This window comes from Delphinapterus leucas, chromosome X (genome assembly GCF_059928025.1).
Source record: "Delphinapterus leucas isolate spDelLeu-1000000601 "Yukka" chromosome X, BTC_Dleu_Yukka2, whole genome shotgun sequence".
NCBI lineage: Eukaryota > Metazoa > Chordata > Mammalia > Artiodactyla > Monodontidae > Delphinapterus > Delphinapterus leucas.
Window position 1 is genome coordinate 119,652,879 of NC_143150.1, and position 14,342 is coordinate 119,667,220.

Here is a 14,342-nt window from a genome sequence, read left to right on the forward strand (position 1 = left end):
AACTGAATTTGTTGAAATTTTGTAGCATCTTATCTCTCCATCAGCAAATGTCCTTTTGAAAGTCATGTAGAAAATAATTGAGAAGTTACTTTTTGACTTATTTGCTTGAAGATTCACGAAGAGAGAAATAAACATACTTTTCACCCTTCTCAGGATGGAAAAGGAAGAATTTACTGGGAGGTGTGAAAGGTTCCCTGAAGACAGCCTACAACTGGGTTGGACTATCAAAGAATATGAGGACGTGGAGGGTGGAGACTTCTACTTAGAGGTTTAAAGAGGGGAGAATCTTTCTTTTTTGTTTTGCTTTTGTTTTTTGCTCTTCCCCACTTGTACATCTTTTTTTTTTATTGAGGTGTAGTTGCTTTACAATGTTGTGTTAGTTTCAGGTGTACAGCAAAGTGATTCAGTTATATATATTCAGTATAATCAGATTCTTTCCCATTATAGGTTCTTACAAGATATTAACCATGGTTCCCTGTGCTATACAGTAAATCCTTTTTGCTTACCTACTTTATATATAGTAGTGTGTATCTGTTAAATAATTAGGATACTCCTAGTTTATTCTTCCCCCTCTCCCTTTCCCCTTTGGTAACCATAAGTTTGTTTTCTATGTGTTTCTGGTTTGTACACAGATTCATTTGTATTATTTTTTAGATTCCACATATAAGTGACGTCATATAATATTTGTCTTTGTCTGACTTCCTTCACTTAGTATGATATTCTCTAGGTCCATCCCATGTTGCTGCAAATGATGGTATTTCATTCTTTTTTATGGCTGAGTAATGTTCCATTGTATATATATATATATATATATATATATATATACACCACATCTTCTTTATCCATTCAACTGTTGATGGACACTTAGGTTGCCTCCATGTCTTGGCTATTGTAAATAGTGCTGCTATGAACATTGGGGTGTATGTATCTTTTCAAATTAGAATTTTCATCTTTTCTGGATATATACCCAGGAGTGGAATTGCTGGATCGTATGGTAGTTCTATTTTTAGTTTTTTGAGAAACCTCCATACTGTTTTCCATAGTGGCTGCACCAATTTACATTCCCACCAACAGTGTAGGAGGGTTCCGTTTATTCCACACCCTCCCTAGCACTTATTATTTGTAGAATTTTTGATGATAGCCCTTCTGACTGGTGTGAGGTGATACCTCATTGTAGTTTTGCTTTGCATTCTCTAATCATTACTGATATTGAGCATCTTTTCACATGCCTGTTGGCCATCTGTATGTCTTTTTTGGAGAAAAGTCTATTTAGGTCTTCTGCCCTTTTTTTTAATTGAGTTGTATGAGCTATTTGTGTGTCTTGGAAATTAACCAAGAGGGGAGAAGCTTAATCCTGGGTGCTGTGGATCCTCAGAATGAGGAAGAGCAACCAGGATTGCAAGTTCCGCAACTGGACAAAAGCAGAACACATAGGAATATAGCACTTTAGATGTGGGAGGACCACAGAGAATGCGCTGTAGATGGCGGAAATGATCATGGTTAATGCACAGTAGATGGTGGAAATGATCGTGGCACAGCTGCAACCTGCCCAGATCAATGGTGCGCAACCAGTGTTGAGGGACCCTGCTTCACCAGAAACCTCAAGATTCAGCAAGGAGAAATAGCTTGGCTCTGCTCCAGCACTGGGATCCTGAGAAAGGGCACTAAGAAAGTGATGCGTTACTTTCTGCCAGTACCAAGTCAGGTGAGTGGGTGCTCAAGACAGATTTCCTTTGTTTTAGACAAAGCTGTGTCATTGTAGCTGTTTCCTGAGTGTCAGTACCTGTTTTGTTAATAATAATTTAGTGGTAATAACAGTTACCACTTAATGCCTACTGCTTACTGTTATGTACTGAATGTTTGTGTCTCCCCAAAATGCATATGTTAAAGCCCTAGCCCCCAAAGTGATGGTATTTAGAGATGGGGTCTTTGTGAGGTGATTAGGGTTACATTAGATTATGAGGGTGGGACCCTCATGATAGGATGAGTGGCTTTATAAGAAGAGGAAGAAAGAGAGAGAGAGAGAGCTCTCTCTCCCTCTCTGCACACATGCACTGAAGAAAGGCCATGTGAGGACATAGTGAGGAGTTGACTACCTGCAACTCAAGAAGAGAGCTCTCACCAGGAACCAAATCAGCCAGTACTGGACTTCACTGTTTCCAGAACTGTGAGAAAATAAATTTCTGTTATTTAAGCCACTCAGTTCATGGTATTTTGTTATGGCAGCTTGAGCTGTCTAAGATAGCTACCACATGCCAGGAACTTTCCACATGCTGTTTCAAGTAGTCCTCAAAACAACTCTGCAAGGTAGCTATTTCTGTCTGACGATGCAAACAGAAACAGAGAAGTTAACCACCTTGCCCAAAGTCACACAGCCTGTGGGAAAAAATATATAAAGTGCTTAGTGCAGTGTCTAGTACAGAATAGGCACTTAATAAAGAACCTTATGACTCAGAAGCTCATGTTTTTTTCAATGTACATTTGGGCCACCCTTTTGTCCCAGCATGTCAGCTGTCTCTATCCTTTACACTCCATAATGCCACTCGACACAGATTCTGACCCCACTGTGACAGAATGGAAATTAATGGTGTTCAGCCAAAAGTGGTTCCTGGCCTGGATGGAGAGCCCAGCCTCACAGTTCCTTAAAGTTTCTGCTCTGAAGTAAGAGGACTTTGGCATAAGAACCAGTAGCGGTGGGATCCTAATCAGGAACCCAAAGGGGAACTTTGCTTGAGAAACTCCTGGGCACACTTTCCTGCTGCTCCATGGCTTACCCTGGAGAAGTCTAGGCAGTCACAGGTAGCAGCTAGCTTAGAGGATGCTAGAGGATGAGGCCCACATAGGAAGCTGGGTTCACAATGCATGGGGCTGGAGATGGACTCCTGGCTCTTCCTTGGATGAGTCTAAATCCCAGAACTGGCCTTGTATCAGGAGAATGACCAACGTAGAGGGCCTTTTGTTCCGAATCCTATTTTGAGCCACACCGCAAACCCTGTGGGGTGTGGAAGGAGCGATATACACTCCCCCCAGCACTGGCCATATCTCTACCCCATGCCTGGGATTCCTGTTAGTCCCCATCTGCCCTCCAGGGGCTCTGGGGTCCAGAGGTGGGGGTGAGGGAAACAGAAGGAAGAAGAGAGGAGATGGAGATGAAGGGCAGGGGGAGGAGGGTGTTCAGAAGCCTCAGGACCTGGGAAGAAGTGAAGAAAGGAAGGGTTTTAAGTAAAACAAAGAGTAGCTGGAGCCATGGACCCTCACTGCCTTCTTCCACTCTCTGCCTCACTCTTTTTTTTAATTTTTAAAAATTATTTTTAAAAATATTACATTTTAATTTTTATTTATTTATTTATTGGCCATGCTGCACGGCATGTGGGATCTTAGTTCCCTGACCAGGGATGGAACCCACGCCCCCTGCATTGGAAGCGCGGAGTCTTAACCACTGCACAACCAGGGAAGTCCCGTCCCTGCCTCACTGTTGAATGAGGAGCTCCAGGGAATGAGCGAGGAGGATGTTCCTAGCTACTAGCATACAGGAGTCTAAGAAATTGAATGGGCAAGGAATAAAGTTCAGGGTTAATAAAAAGCACCTTTAGGGCTTCCCTGGTGGCGCAGTGGTTGAGAGTCCGCCTGCCGATGCAGGGGACGCGGGTTCGTGTTCCGGTCCGGGAAGATCCCACATGCCGTGGAGCGGCTGGGCCCGTGAGCCATGCCCGCTGAGCCTGCGCGTCCGGAGCCTGTGCTCCGCAACGGGAGAGGCCACAACAGTGAGAGGCCCACGTACCGCAAAAAAAAAAAAATAATAATAAAATAAAAAGCACCTTTAGAATTCTTCTGTGAAAACTTCAGAAGTAAATTTCCTGGGTAAATTTTAGTTTATCTTTCATGCTAGGGAAATGTCAGCTCCTCTCTTCTAATTAGCATTGCTACAATGCCACAGTGAGATGGGCTACTAGAACCAAGGCTTTCATTTCCTGACGCTTTTGTACATGGAGCTCCCATAGCAATCAATGTCTGTGTAGCTTTATTCCCCCGGATCTTGGTGTTCTCTCTGACAGTAAGAAATTCTCTTCCTCCGTGGAACAAGTGTCATTTTGTTAAAACTGAATGCCTGTCATCTATTCCTTGCAACTCATGTGCATTTTATCAACGGGTTTAGGTGGTTCACACCTAAACCCACAATGCTCGTCTCCATAGGAAGCCATTTCTCTTTCCTGAGGCTATTAACTGGCTCACAATAAAAACCTTTAAGCACTCCTGTTTTTTTGAGAAAATTGCTCCCAGAATCAGTAGGATTGAGCATAGATAATAGGAAGAGACAATAAGATCATCTTGCATGTACCCAAGCTCCTATTTACATCTTAGTTGGTCGGTCTAACCTGGGGAATTATGGGGTGCCCTGTGAACCATTCCTGAGATTTAAGTTGCAGAGAGAAAATTTAGCATTATTGCCTAGAGAGTGATTCTTCTCAGAGGGGGTGATGGATCCAGTCATGTAACAACCCCAGGTGGGGCAGTGGGTGCATCCTTAGGATGAAGAAGGGCTCCCTCTGAACTTAGGCAGGGTTCCTCAAACATGGCTATTGACATTTTGAACTGGATCATTCTTTGCTGTGGGGACTGTCCTGTGCATTATACGATGTTAAGCGCATCCCTGGCCTCTACCCACTAGATGCCAGCACCCTTCCTCCAGTGGTGATAAGCAAAAATGTCTAGATACTGCCAAATATCCCATGGGGGAAATATCGCCCCCTATTGGAAAGTACTGACCTAAAACACACACTATCGTTTCTTCTGGTGCCCTTGTAGAAAGCTTTGAGCACTTTTCTTCAAAGGATTGCAGAACTTTAGGGAACCGCTAGAGGGCGAGCAGCAATGCTAATTGGAGCAGCTTTAGAGAGGTGTCCCTGAGGGACCCCACAGAAGCTGTGGGAGAAGGGACGGTCCCTTGGGCAGCTTGATGGAACCATTGACGAGAGCAAGGCCTGAGATTCTAAGAGCTCTAGGGAAGCAGCCCCCAGTAAGAACACACCCCTCACCCCAAGAGCTGAGAAGACCCTGTGTTGGGAGGTAACCATCAAGTGGTAGGCTCCATCCCCCAGGGTGAGGTGCCCCTTTGTGAGGAGGTGTCAGTCAGCCTTTTCCATTTGCTGAAGATGGCGTCCTTAACGTAGAGAGGGAAGAGACGGTTGGTCTTGTTTTGCTTTTTCATGAAGGGGAGATAGCATTCAGTTCAATAAGCATTTATTTTGTGCCTACTCTTTGCTAAGTTCTGTGTTTGGTTATGGAGATGTTGGGAGATTGCATAAATAGCCACAGGTTATGTACCCCTCTGCATCCATGCCTTTGGGTGGGCCCCTCCCCTCCCCTCCCCTCCCCTCCCCTCCCCTCCCCTCCCCTCCCCTCCCCTCCCCTCCCCTCCCCTCCCCTCCCACACTGACTCTGGGCTTGGCCGTGTGACTTGCTTTGGCCCGTAGGTCAATAGCAAATGTGATGTAAGCGGAGACCTGAAAAGCTCTTGCTCACTGGGGCTTACCCACTCTTGAGGCTCTTGGGACTCTGCCACCGCTGCCATGTGAGGAAGCCTAGGCTAGACCGCTGGGTGATCAGAGACCTGTGACCGGGGGCTTCTCTTGCCCCATCTGACAGCCAGCTGACTTCCAGAAGCAGGGACGTCTAGCAGAGCAGCAGTTAATTGACATGGCTCAGCTAAGCATGCGGAAGACCAGCAAAGAAAGGCCCGGCCCAAATGCCAACCCATAGAATTGTGAGTGAAATTGATGGTTGTGGTTTTTAAGTACTTAAGTTTGGGGGTGCGTTATGCAGCAAAAGCTGTATAGAAACACAGATGAATAAGACATTCAGAAACACAGATGAATAAGACATTGTTTTTGCCTTCAGGGTTCCATAGTCTAGTAAACCACTGATTTCTTCTGAGAGAGCCTGCTTGTGTAATTGGACTCTTAGAGCCACGGTAGATGGTAATACCAGTCACTCACATTCTTTCCCCCTGGAATACTAGTCAAAAGCATGAACTCCGACCCCCAAGTGCTGGGGTTCAAATCCCAGTTCCATTGTTTACTAGTTGTGTGACCCTGTGTAGATTGCTTCACCTTTGTGCCTCTGTTTCCTCATCTGTGAAATGGAGTGAAATAACAACACCTACCTCACAGAGTTGTCAAGAGGGTAATATATACAAAGTTCTTCTAATAGGGACTCCTACTAAGTAAGTATTTTGAAAGTATTAGCTACATATGGTGGTCCAAAATAGAATCAGAATTAAAGTTTTTTCTTTTTTTAAAAACAATACTTTTCCCTAAATGTAATAGCAATATCTGTTCTTTGTGGAAAATAGGAAAAAAATACAGGAAAAGTATAAACATGAGAAGAAATGTCATCCCTTAGATTTTGTGCTGACCTAGCAATAACACACTTTATTTTAAATCAAGCTACTGTGATCAGTTGTTGGAGAAAGATCGTTTGAGACACTTGGAAGCCCTTTATACAGACTTTACTCCGTGTACATTTCTCCAGTTGGGTTGAAGGGGATCAAGTGGTTCTTTGTTCTACAGAAACTGCGGGATAATTTGCAGGTCCCAGTGGACTAATGACCCATTAGGGCAAAGTGCAAAAGAAAACCAGCAAGGAAGGCAGTGATTAGCAACTCTGGACACGTGGAGCATTTTAGACTAAAGAGCACATTCTCATATGCTGCCTCTCTTGATGTGCAGGGTTACTCGGTAAGTTGAAACGGGCAGTTGTTATTAAACCCGCTTTTGCAGAAGCAGAAGCCACACCTTAGAACGGTTCAGCGGCTCCCTTGGGTCACATGGGTAGCGATGAGTGGGGCTGGGCTTGTGTTCAGGGCCATTGACCTGAAATCCAGTGCTCTCCTCGCTTGCCTGTAATATCTCGCACGATCCAGAAACAGTGCCTGCTGCCTGGGGAAGACTTGGGGCCAACACTCCTTTCAAGGGTTTTCAGTGAAATTAGGATGACCTCATTAGGACAAGAAAGCTAAGAATCAGAACATAGTATGGTTTCTAAGACACCCTGAAGCCTGCAGGGCTACTGCTAACCAAACTGTGGGCCAACGAATTCAAGTTGGTGAGACTGGATGGTGTTCACCAAATTCTGTTCCTGACAGGCTCTTAAGTCCATGTAAATGAACTGGGTATTTTGAGTGCAGGTAGGGGTAGGGGGAGTCCAGATGGGGTGAAGTGCAAATCCAAGGGCAAGAATCACAGCTAAGCACACTGTGGGTATGCTTTGTTGTGTTTCTACCAGCAACACTCCTGAGTTCGAGAGAGCCAAAGCCACACCTGTCAAAATAAGTAAACATCCAGTTTTAACCAGGACCCAACTCTTAGGCTTAATTTTGCAGTAGTACAAGGAATTATGAAGTTAAAAGGCAACACGTTTATCCAATAAGCAGCAATTAAGTTGCTTTAGGTGCCCGGTGTGGTGTTAGGCATGGGTGGTAAAAGCTTGGTTAAGGCAGCGCCCGCAGGGACTTCGGAGTCTGAGGAGAGAAAGACATTTAGAGAAAAAAGTGCACTGAAGCGTGGAGGCCTTTAACAGGAGTAGGTACAGAGTACAGCGGGCTGTGACAGAGAAAAGAGGTGTTTGGTTTGGGGGTTTGGGAGGGGATAGGAAGATCTTCACAGAGGGGTTATCTTTGAGCTAAGTTTTTGTTTCCTTTTCCGATTTTATTGAGAAATTGACATACAGACACCACTTCATAAGTTTAAAAGCATACAGTGTGGTGGTTTGATTTACATATGTTGTGAAATCTTTTTTTAATAACTTGATTGGGGTTTATCTACCATACTATAAAAGCCTCTTGTTTTAAGTGTATAATTCAATGAATGTCAGTCAGTTTACAGAGTTGTGCAGTTATCACCACAACCCAGTTTTAGAATGGCTCCATCACCCAAAAAGATCTCTAGGGCCCATTGGCAACTCAACTTTCCGAAGTTTTGCAAAATCAGTAGGTGCCCAGCTGTCAGGAAGGGGGAAGGAGGTTCAGGGAGGGGGAAGGAGTTTCAGGAAGGAAGGGCACAGAGGCATGGATGGACATGGTATATTTGGGGAAATGCCAGCAGTTCAATAAGACTGGAGCCCAGGGTTTGTGGGGATGGGCTTAGGGGGGCAGTTTGGGGAGGGCAGTGGGGCAAGTTTCTGGAAGTGAGTTTGGACTGGCATGCAGGGACCAGACCATGGAAAGCCTTGCATTTCCTGCTAAAGAACTAGGAGGCTTTCTTTATTAAATAATTTTTTTAATTTTATTTTTTACCAGAGGTATTCACATTTTTAAATTGAGATATAATCTGTATACAACGTGCACTGATTTTAAGTCTACAGTTTGATGAATTTTGACAAATGTACACCTGTATAACTGCTATTCCGGTTAGCATATAGGACATTTCCATCACCTGTGACAGTTCCCTTGTACCCCTCCCCACTCAATGCCTGCCCCCCACTGCCCCAGGAAACCACTGTTCAGATTTCTAGTTTTAGCTGTTCTAGAACTTTATAAATGGAATCAAATAGTATGTACTCAGTGGTTGCTGGCTTCTTTCGTAATGTTCATCCATGTTGTTGAGTGTGTTTTATTGCTGAGTAGGATTTTACAAAACTTTTAAGTGTCTGTGATTTTTTTGAAATTGCCCAAGCAGTTTATCCACAATATATTCAAGAGCTGTCTGAGGCCCTGCGTGGAACTTAACCATCTGGTGGGAGGAGGCTGGGAATATAAAAGGTATGAAACATTTACAGCACGATGTAAACATTCAAGTTGTTTTTCGTTTTGCTGCAAAAAGCTTTATTGTTTCCATTTGGTCCAAGGCTTGGGAGAGGGCTCCAGAGTAGTTAACAAGCTGCCTAGTGGCTGCAGAGCGGGGCTTCAGGCAGACACCCTGACGCCAGAGGGGTCCTCAAAACCGCTGGCCTGTGGACGCTCCTACTCGTGCTGGAGGGCGAGCCTTTCGACGAGGGACTCTCCCAGCCCCGCCTGGGGACCAGCCGGCCTGAGGAGGTTGGTCAGGTGGTTGCCATCTTCTGGATGAGTTTCACCTGCTCATCTAGGAAGCGGCTCTCCAGGAAGTCACAGAGGTGGGGGTCTGTGCGGGCACAACCCAGGGCATGCGGATCCAAAAGGGCCTGGTTCAGGTTCTTCTCCATGAGAATGGCGGCTTCCATAGCGTCCTGGGTTTTATTCCACTCCTTTTGGGACGGCTTCTGCGCGTCCTGGAAGAGGGCACGACTGGAGGGCTGGTTTTGCATCTTCAAGAGATGCTGGGGGCTCTCGAGCTTCTCCTTGGCTAATTTGTTACCGACCTGGGTTCTCAGACTTTTTTTTTTTTTTTTTTTTTTTTTTTTTTTTTTGCGGTACGCGGGCCTCTCACTGCTGTGGCCTCTCACTGCTGTGGCCTCTCCCATTGCGGAGCACAGGCTCCGGACGCGCAGGCTCAGTGGCCATGGCTCACGGGCCCAGCCGCTCCGCCGCACGTGGGATCCTCCCGGACCGGGGCACGAATCCGCGTCCCCTGCATCGGCAGGCCGGACTCTCAACCACTGCGCCACCAGGGAAGACCCTCAGACTTTTTAATCAATAGAAGTTGATAAGAGGCCAGACAAGAAATTCAGGCAAGGCTTTATTGGTATTTGTGCTGCAGCACGAGGGGAGGGAAAACTGGTAACAGGCTACCCTGCTCGCTCCCCCTCCCTGAGGGGGAGCCTTAAATGGAGTGAGGGTAGGGGCGGGTCCCGGGGTCCGGCCGTAGGGGCGGCTGAGGTGATATGCCCACCAGTTGGTGGTGCCGTGTTTAGGGATCGTGCACAATACCCTGCTTTTGCTCCCAACACCCTGCTTTCCCCCCCCCCCCCCCCCCGGTACGCGGGCCTCTCACTGCTGTGGCCTCTCCCGTTGCGGAGCACAGGCTCCGGACGCGCAGGCTCAGTGGCCATGGCTCACCCAACACCCTGCTTTTGCTCCCAGCTCTTCAGAAGTGGCAGTTGGGTTTTGGTCGTATTATATCTTATTGTTCATAACTTGTCCCAACTGCACACGCACGTGGTTATTTTTAGTTCCTTGTAGTTTCTTTGTATTTTGTTGCTCGAGGAGACGTTTGTCCAGGTGCCAGTATTGCAGCAAAGGATCCCAGAGCCCGGGTCCCAGCCTGTCTCAAATTCGCAGAAAAAGTGGCCCAGGCCTACCAGAACCACATCACTGCAGTGGAAATAGGAGCCCAGAGAGGCGGGTGTAGGAGGCCCGTAGATGCATGTTGACCAGGCGGTTGATGGTGGCCTCCACCTGGATGGAATCGTTCTGATCAATTTGGGAGCTCATGGTTGATGGATAATAAGGAGCTGAGCTCAGAAAATGGTGTTGGCTGGTCCGGAGGCCAAGGATAGCTGAGTGATCGGGTCTGAAGGTTACGACTGGAAAACAAGGTTGGGGGGTGGTCGGGGTCTGGAGGAAGGGCTGTGTCTGGGTCTGTTCTGTCCAAACACTGTGGAAGCAAGAGACAGATCCACGGGACCGCCGAGCGCACTGCCTCAACTGTTTTTTTTTTTTTTTTTTTTTTTTGCGGTACGCGGGCCTCTCACTGTTGTGGCCCCTCCCATGGCTCACGGGCCCAGCCGCTCCGCGGCATGTGGGATCTTCCCGGACCGGGGCACGAACCCGCGTCCCCTGCATCGGCAGGCGGACTCTCAACCACTGTGCCACCAGGGAAGCCCCCTCAACTTTATTTTTTAATTCTTGTGAATATTTCATTTTTCTTAAAAATTATTGAGATATGTGTTTTATGCCATAAAATTCACTAAAGTGTGCAATTCAGTAATTTGTAGTAATTTTATACAGTTGTGCTACCATCACCATGACCCAATTTTAGGACGTTTCCATTACTCCCAAAAGGTCCCTATGCCCATTTGCAGCCATCCTCCATCCACATGCCCCACCCTAGGCAACCACTTATTTACCTTCTGTCTCCATAGATTTTCCTTTTCTAGACATGTCATAAAAATGGAATTATACATTATGTGTCCTTCTGTATCTGGCTTTTTTTCACTTAGCATGATGTTTTTGAGGTTCATCCATGTTTTAGCATGGATCAGTACTTTGTTCTTTTTATTGCTGAATGGTATTCCATTGTATGGCTAGACCACATTTTATCCTTTCACCAGTTGATGGACATTTGGGTTGCTTCTGTAAGTCTTGTGTGGACATCTGTCTTGTGTAGACATATGTCTTCATTCATTTCTCTTGGGTAGATACCTAGAAGTGGAATTGTGTGGTCTTATGGTGACTATGTTCAACATTTTAAGAAACTGTCAGACTGTTTTCCATTGTAAAATGGTGAACAATTTTACAATCCTACTGGCAATATATGAGAGTGCCAGTTGCTTCACATTCTCATCTATGCTTGTTATTGTCTTTTTTTTTTTTTGGAGTATAATTGCTTTACAATGTTGTGTTTCTGCTGTATAGTGAAGTGAATCAGCTATATGAATACATATATCCCCTCCCTCTTGTACCTCCCTCCCACCCTCTGCTTTTAAATTATAATCATTCTAGTAGATGTGAAGTGGTATCTCATTTTGGTGGGGTTTTTTTGTGGTCTTTTTTTTTTTTTTAACATCTTTATTGGAGTATAATTGCTTTACAATGGTGTGTTAGTTTCTGCTTTATAACAAAGTGAATCAGTTATACATATACATATGTTCCCATATCTCTTCCCTCTTGCGTCTCCCTCCCTCCCACCCTCCCTATCCCACCCCTCTAGGTGGTCACAAAGCACCGAGCTGATCTCCCTGTGCTATGTGGCTGCTTCCCACTAGCTATCTACCTTACGTTTGGTAGTGTATATATGTCCATGCCACTCTCTCGCTTTGTCACAGCTTACCCTTCCCCCGCCCCGTATCCTCAAGTCCATTCTCTAGTAGGTCTGTGTCTTTATTCCCATCTTGCACCTAGGTTCTTCATGACTTTTTTTCTTTCCGTAGATTCCATATATATGTGTTAGCATACGATATTTGTTTTTCTCTTTCTGACTTACTTCACTCTGTATTACAGACTCTAGGTCCATCCACCTCACTACAAATAACTCAATTTCGTTTCTTTTAATGGCTGAGTAATATTCCATTGTATATATGTGCCACATCTTCTTTATCCATTCATCTGTCGATGGACACTTAGGTTGCTTCCAGATCCTGGCTATTGCAAATAGAGCTGCAGTGAACATTGTGGTACATGACTCTTTTTGAATTATGGTTTTCTCATGGTATATGCCCAGTAGTGGGATTGCTGGGTCGTATGGTAGTTCTATTTTTAGTCTTTTAAGGAACCTCCATACTGTTCTCCATAGTGGCTGTATTAATTTACATTCCCACCAACAGTGCAAGACTGTTCCCTTTTCTCCACACCCTCTCCAGCATTGATTGTTTCTAGATTTTTTGATGATGGCCATTCTGACCAGTGTGAGGTGATACCTCATTGTAGTTTTGATTTGCATTTCTCTAATGATTAGTGATGTTGAGCATGCTTTCATGTGTTTGTTGGCAATCTGTATATCTCCTTTGGAGAAATGTCTATTTAGGTCTTCTGCCCATTTTTGGATTGGGTTGTTTGTTTTTTTTTGATATTGAGCTGTATGAGCTGCTTGTAAATTTTGGAGATTAATCCTTTGTCAGTTGCTTCATTTTCAAATACTTTCTCCCATTCTGAGGGTTGTCTTTTGGTCTTGTTTATGGTTTCCTTTGCTGTGCAAAAGCTTTTAAGTATCATTAGGTCCCATTTGTTTATTTTTGTTTTTATTTCCATTTCTCTAGGACGTGGGTCAAAGAGGATCTTGCTGTGATTTATGTCATAGGGTGTTCTGCCTATGTTTTCCTCTAAGAGTTTGATAGTGCCTGGCCTTACATTTAGGTCTTTAATCCATTTTGAGTTTATTTTTGTGTATGGTGTTAGGGAGTGATCTAATCTCATACTTTTACATGTAGCTGTCCAGTTTTCCCAGCACCACTTATTGAAGAGGCTGTCTTTTCTCCACTGTACATTCCTGCCTCCTTTATCAAAGATAAGGTGACCATATGTGCGTGGGTTTATCTCTGGGCTTTCTATCCTGTTCCATTGATCTGTATTTCTGTTTTTGTGCCAGTACCATATTGTCTTGATTACTGTAGCTTTGTAGTAGAGTCTGAAGTCAGCCTGATTCCTCCAGCTCCATTTTTCTTTCTCAAGATTGCTTTGGCTATTCGGGGTCTTTTGTGTTTCCATACAAATTGTAAAATTTTTTGTTCTAGTTCTGTGAAAACTGCCAGTGGTAGTTTGATAGGGATTTCATTGAATCTGTAGATTGCTTTGGGTAATATAGTCATTTTCACAGTGTTGATTCTTCCAATCCAAGAACATGGTATATCTCTCCATCGATTTGTATCATCTTTAATTTCTTTCATCAGTGTCTTATAGTTTTCTGCATACAGGTCTTTTGTCTCCTTAGGTAAGTTTATTCCTAGATATTTTATTCTTTTTGTTGCAGTGGTAAATGGGAGTGTTTTCTTGATTTCACTTTCAGATTTTTCATCATTAGTGTATGAGAATGCCAGAGATTTCTGTGCATTAATTTTGTATCCTGCTACTTTACCAAATTCATTGATTAGCTGTAGTAGTTTTCTGGTAGCATCTTTAGGATTCTCTATGTATAGTGTCATGTCATCTGCAAACAGTGACAGCTTTACTTCTTCTTTTCTGATTTGGATTCCTTTTGTTTCTCTTTCTTCTCTGATTGCTGTGCCTAAAACTTCTAAAACTATGTTGAATAGTAGTGGTGAGAGTGGGCACCCTTGTCTTGTTCCTGATCTTAGTGGAAATGGTTTCAGTTTTTCACCACTGAGGACGATGTTGGCTGTGGGTTTGTCATATATGGCCTTTATTATGTTGAGGAAAGTTCCCTCTATGCCTACTTTCTGCAGGGTTTTTATCATAAGTGGGTGTTGAATTTTGTTGAAAGCTTTCTCTGCATCGATTGAGATGATTATATGGTTTTGCTCCTTCAGTTTGTTAATATGGTGTATCCCATTGATTGACTTGCATATCCTGAAGAATCCTTACATAACTGGATCAACCCCACTTGATCATGGTACATGATCCTTTTAATGTGCTGTTGGATTCTGTTTGCTAGTATTTTCTTTTATGTTTTTTGGCGGTACGTGGACCTCTCACTGTTGTGGCCTCTCCCGTTGCGGAGCACAGGCTCCGGACGTGCAGGCTTAGTGGCCATGGCTCACGGGCCTAGCCGCTCCACAGCATGTGGGATCTTCCCGGACCGGGGCATGAACCC

General features: G+C 44.6%; 1 pseudogene; it reads right to left on the bottom strand.

The window, feature by feature from the left end:
- Positions 1 to 8,959: 8,959 nt before the first annotated feature.
- Positions 8,960 to 10,348, bottom strand: LOC111168932 (ferritin light chain-like; annotated as a pseudogene).
- Positions 10,349 to 14,342: the final 3,994 nt, after the last annotated feature.